This window comes from Schistocerca nitens, chromosome 2 (assembly GCF_023898315.1).
Source record: "Schistocerca nitens isolate TAMUIC-IGC-003100 chromosome 2, iqSchNite1.1, whole genome shotgun sequence".
NCBI lineage: Eukaryota > Metazoa > Arthropoda > Insecta > Orthoptera > Acrididae > Schistocerca > Schistocerca nitens.
Window position 1 is genome coordinate 395696301 of NC_064615.1, and position 6126 is coordinate 395702426.

Here is a 6126-nt window from a genome sequence, read left to right on the forward strand (position 1 = left end):
TCTAAACTAGAATGTACTTTGGATTCGGAAAAGTAATAATGCATGGCCATACTGCTGTTACAGAGAGATAAGCCCCTGGTAAACTTCTGATTTTAATACAGTCATGCTGACGATAAAAATGACGTATGGGTCGCGGCCCAAAACGTATCATAGCATCACAACCGTGACGTTCAAATTATCTCTCTGTCACCGTATCAACACAGGATGATGAAGCTTAACAGATAAAGTGCGGTGACGAAACTTCTATCCAACGGAGACATTAACCGCAAGATCACGGTACCAGACTCACCGTAGAGTTTTGACTTTAATGGACTAAGTTTTCTTTCCTGATGTACTTCCTCTGACGATATGGCACTGAGGGTTTATCTTTGTTGGTTAGAGTTTGATACGCCATCAACATCGAACTATTTAGAGACGTGGGATTTGACCAGTAAGCCAAATGCTGCAGACGAACGTATATGCGCTCGATTTCAAGTAACCGCTCAAGCAACTGCATCTAGTTGTTTGTAGAGACCAGATCCGTATTCGACCTCTCTGAGCCTTTAAATATTGCGACATGTCTTTCGGTACTGGGGATTTCAAGATGTCCTTTGCATACTATCCCAGAAATATTGGGTACTCAAGCGTGTTTTTCCCTGTTGCTGCGGTGAGATATAGACTTGACAACGTGACGTGTATCTAGTTCTGCCGGCTCGTGTGCTACTTGCTTTAAGTCCAAGGTAAATAAAACATTTAAAAACGTTGTTGCTTGTTATAAAATAACGTTTTCTGATTCCAGTCACAATTTCCTACTCGACACGTTCCGAAGAAAAATCCCCGTTCTCAAGTGCGTTTTTGTGGTGTGTGAGCTATTGTAATATTTTGTTGCTTTCGCTGTAACATATAAACACGCGGAATTTTGTAGTTAATGATGGGTCTTTGTACTCGTAGTAATGACGAATTTGGAAGTAACGTTTACTTACTGTTTTCTTGTAGTCCACTTATACAGAAACTCAGACATATGAAATATCACAAGTACTGAATTCACACTATGCAACACGTGAAAAACAGAAACGTACAATCAGCAACCTTAAAAATATTTTACAGATGATGAACAGAGACACCATGATCGCCCTCAGAGTTTAGCGCAGTGGGTATTTTTCTCCAGATCTGGAAACGATTAAATTTTATGATCTCTATTTGAGTCGGTGGAGTACTTGGCCATTTTGCTCTAAATTTCCGAATGGGTGTCCTATATTGTGTATGTGCTTGGCTATTGCTCACTTTGAGTGTCTGTTGGGTGTGAAGGCTCTGATGTGCCCTGTATCCTTTTCTGACCTAAGTAGAACCTGAAGCGTTTCTGCTATGTCATTTTATATTTTCCAGAATGTGAATCTGCGTCATGATGACACTTTATATATGTGTTAACTGCTGCCTTATTTCATTAGATGTAGGTAATCTAATTTTTACCTAATGTGTACTGAAGACATTTAAAATCTTCCGCGATGTATTGCCATTTTATGGGAGTCTAGATAAACATTGGTTTCCATCTTTTTCTTCTGTAGTGTGGATTGTAACTGGATCACGCTTCAGTCTGCCAAGTTTTGAGTCATCCATGGAAGCAGTGTAGTCTTTGGCAACTGCAATCTGTTGCACTGTGTTCATTTCTTGGTCGTGTTTTCTGGGTTCATCGGTATTTTATTTGCCATGTTCGGCATTGACTTATATTCTGCTTATTTATAGATGTTGCTTGAAGTTAAACGTATGTACCATTGTATTTTTCCCATGAATGTTGTGTGTGGATGTACTGTTGTCCTTTGTGGTTTGTAAGCCCATGTGATTAATATTTTTGTCTTGCTCATGTTACACTGTCAATGTAATTTTCTGATGTAACTGCTGAAGCAATTTAGAACATCCACTACCTCTTTACTGTCCCATTCGACTCGCAGTCGTGCGTCATCATTGACGAATCTCAAATACAATACAATTTCTTTGGGCAAGGTTTTCCGCAGTTAAACAATTTTTGTTCCAAATGATTATATAGGGTGTTTCAGAAGTGATGGTCAATATTCAGGAATATGACGGCAACGATCGTTCTAAACAAATAAGTCAAGTAAACATGGGCTCTAAAACATATACCTTAAGAGCTATGAGCAGTTCTTGATCTTCGATATTGTGAAACAAACCTCTTCTACTGCAAGATCTTTGCTTTCCATATTTTGGGAATTGGTAGTATGGACCAAAATAAAAAAAAATGCAGTAAACTTGTGCTCTAAAATGCATACCTTAAAAGTTATGAGCACTTGTTCATTAGATGAGCTGTGTTTCGAAGTAGCGTCAACCCTGGCTTGAGATAGTAATTATAATTACAGAGATCATCCTGAGCATCCCAGTACCATGTAGGTGGTAATACTCGTGGGTGTTATAGCTTTGATGGTGCCCAGTTCCCCGTGAAGATCCAGAACATACCTAAATTTCAGGCGCAAATACCGGAATACCGGTTCATGTTTATGGCCTGGAGGAGAAAAGCAAGCCAGATGAGCGGGACAGGCTTATTGTCGTCGGCGTCCTCCATTTCTCAAAATTTGCCGGTGAGCGTGAGATGCATGTAAATACGTTACTCCTCTCTGAAGGTGATAATTATGTTTGGATCAAAGACATGTCCCGACTCCTATTCTCTCAGAAGCGTATCCACAAGTGTAAAAAGCATGTTTGCTTAATGTTCCTCAATGCCTTTTCCTTAGACAAGTTATTAGCACAGCATCTAGTAGGTTGCACTTCCAAGGACCCGGTATGAGTTATCATGCCTACTGAGGGATACAAATTCATAAAGTTTTTAAAATGATCACCACCAGGAACGATGCCTGTTTGTAGTGTACGCTGACGTTGTGTGCCTCGCCTCTTGTGACCCACTGTGAATGTGACCCCAGGACCTCACATACCACCTTTACAGGAAAACACGTTCCACATGCTGCAGCGTACCAAATTGTATGTTCGTATTATTCAAGTGTTAACTGCTATGAATCTTACATTTGGGATAATCCTGCGGTTTGGCTGCTCACTGAGCTCGAAAAACTTTCATGGGGGGTTGATAAGCTCTACAGCGACAACGTTCCCATGCCCAAATAGAAAGAGGATAGAGATTTGTAAAATAACACGGTTGACTGTCAGATTTGTGGGCTGCCGTTAGAAAAGCGGAAACTTCTTGTCGGTACCACTGTCATCTTATGGGGAAGTTTCATGGCGCAGCTCACAATACGTGCAATTTGAAGTATCGTTCGCAAGGCACATACCGCTTTTCCTTTATAATGTAAGCGGGTATGTCGCCCATTTTACATTTGAGAACTTGCCTGATTTCGGCGTGGAGAAAGATCAGGTCAATGTCCTACCTGAGAGCGTTGAAAAATAAATTTCATTTTCCAAACACACCATGTATTATGATCCGCTTCCCTGACACGCTACTTTTTGTGCAGGTGCCACTCAAGGAACTCGTTAAAACTCTATCTCGGGAGGATATGCATATCAATCGATCCGTGTTTCCCGAGGAGGAAAAGTTTCAACTTGTGACTAGAAAGGGGGTTTTCCCATACTACTATGTGGATAGTATGGCAAAACTCAACGGAATCAGGCTACCCGACTTAACTGCATTCTCCAGCAACCTTACAGGCGATGCCACAACGGATGCAGAGTATGAGCAAGCTGTGAATGTCTGCCGGGAATTCAACATCTACACCTTAGGAGAGTACGCACGGTTTTACATGTACACAGACGTGCGCTTCCCTCGGACGTTTTCGAGAAATTCTGGAGTCTATGCATGACCACATATTCTCTGAATCCCGCCTTGGGACGCAATGCTCAAGAAAACAAAGTGCAGTATCGATTTATTGACCGATGCTGACATTTTTTTTTTTTTTTTTTTTTTTTTTTTTGTTTTGTGTGTGTGTGAGGGATTCACTGGGGACTTTGCCAATATTTCCATCGGCACGTAAAGGCAAATAACCCACGGATAGGCCGCAGGTTCAACAAAACCGTTGATTAAAGTTCCAAAATGTACTTGGATGTAAATACACTCCTGGAAATGGAAAAAAGAACACATTGACACCGGTGTGTCAGACCCACCATACTTGCTCCGGACACTGCGAGAGGGCTGTACAAGCAATGATCATACGCACGGCACAGCGGACACACCAGGAACCGCGGTGTTGGCCGTCGAATGGCGCTAGCTGCGCAGCATTTGTGCACCGCCGCCGTCAGTGTCAGCCAGTTTGCCGTGGCATACGGAGCTCCATCGCAGTCTTTAACACTGGTAGCATGCCGCGACAGCGTGGACGTGAACCGTATGTGCAGTTGACGGACTTTGAGCGAGGGCGTATAGTGGGCGTGCGGGAGGCCGGGTGGACGTACCGCCGAATTGCTCAACACGTGGGGCGTGAGGTCTCCACAGTACATCGATGTTGTCGCCAGTGGTCGGCGGAAGGTGCACGTGCCCGTCGACCTGGGACCGGACCGCAGCGACGCACGGATGCACGCCAAGACCGTAGGATCCTACGCAGTGCCGTAGGGGACCGCACCGCCACTTCCCAGCAAATTAGGGACACTGTTGCTCCTGGGGTATCGGCGAGGACCATTCGCAACCGTCTCCATGAAGCTGGGCTACGGTCCCGCACACCGTTAGGCCGTCTTCCGCTCACGCCCCAACATCGTGCAGCCCGCCTCCAGTGGTGTCGCGACAGGCGTGAATGGAGGGACGAATGGAGACGTGTCGTCTTCAGCGATGAGAGTCGCTTCTGCCTTGGTGCCAATGATGGTCGTATGCGTGTTTGGCGCCGTGCAGGTGAGCGCCACAATCAGGACTGCATACGACCGAGGCACACAGGGCCAACACCCGGCATCATGGTGTGGGGAGCGATCTCCTACACTGGCCGTACACCACTGGTGATCGTCGAGGGGACACTGAATAGTGCACGGTACATCCAAACCGTCATCGAACCCATCGTTCTACCATTCCTAGACCGGCAAGGGAACTTGCTGTTCCAACAGGACAATGCACGTCCGCATGTATCCCCTGCCACCCAACGTGCTCTAGAAGGTGTAAGTCAACTACCCTGGCCAGCAAGATCTCCGGATCTGTCCCCCATTGAGCATGTTTGGGACTGGATGAAGCGTCGTCTCATGCGGTCTGCACGTCCAGCACGAACGCTGGTCCAACTGAGGCGCCAGGTGGAAATGGCATGGCAAGCCGCTCCACAGGACTACATCCAGCATCTCTACGATCGTCTCCATGGGAGAATAGCAGCCTGCATTGCTGCGAAAGGTGGATATACACTGTACTAGTGCCGAGATTGTGCATGCTCTGTTGCCTGTGTCTATGTGCCTGTGGTTCTGTCAGTGTGATCATGTGATGTATCTGACCCCAGGAATGTGTCAATAAAGTTTCCCCTTCCTGGGACAATGAATTCACGGTGTTCTTATTTCAATTTCCAGGAGTGTAACTTACATTGGCATTCCATGCAAAAATCACTGCCGATTGGCTGATTCTGATGTTGGGTATGTGATGGAAAAACCCACATACCATATTAGTTTGCATGATGCGCACACCCATTTGCCGCTTTGTCCAGAGTAACTAGTTTTGCGAAGAGGCTCCTTCCCCAAAACTGATGACAACGTTGGGAGAATAAGCGGCGATACATGATTCATTATCGTAATCTCAGCAGTGTCTCAACTTAGGAATGGAGCTGGTTAGAATCACCCAGGCTATCTCCTTCAATCCACCTGCTTGAAGGAGTATATTGATTTGAATATGAGAGAAAGAGTTTCCGGGATGTGTGACTTGAGAAAGTTTTTTTATAAATTACTGACTAATACAGTTTTTGGCAAAATAATGGAGTATTTGAGGGAACGACGTGAAATTTTGATTAGAACCGAAAAGGATGGGCGTTGTGGCGTAAGAAAAAGCATTGCCAGACCAAATTTTAGGCGGATCACCATATATCTATAAGAAGTTTGTTGCTGTGGGGATGGTGAAGACTGCAGTAGAGTTTGTGAAAACTATTTATGTGGGGATGTGTGTACTAGACTTAACCAAACCCCACATGTACCGCCTTCACTATGAGTTTGCGAAAACTCATTTTGCAGGTAATAAATTAC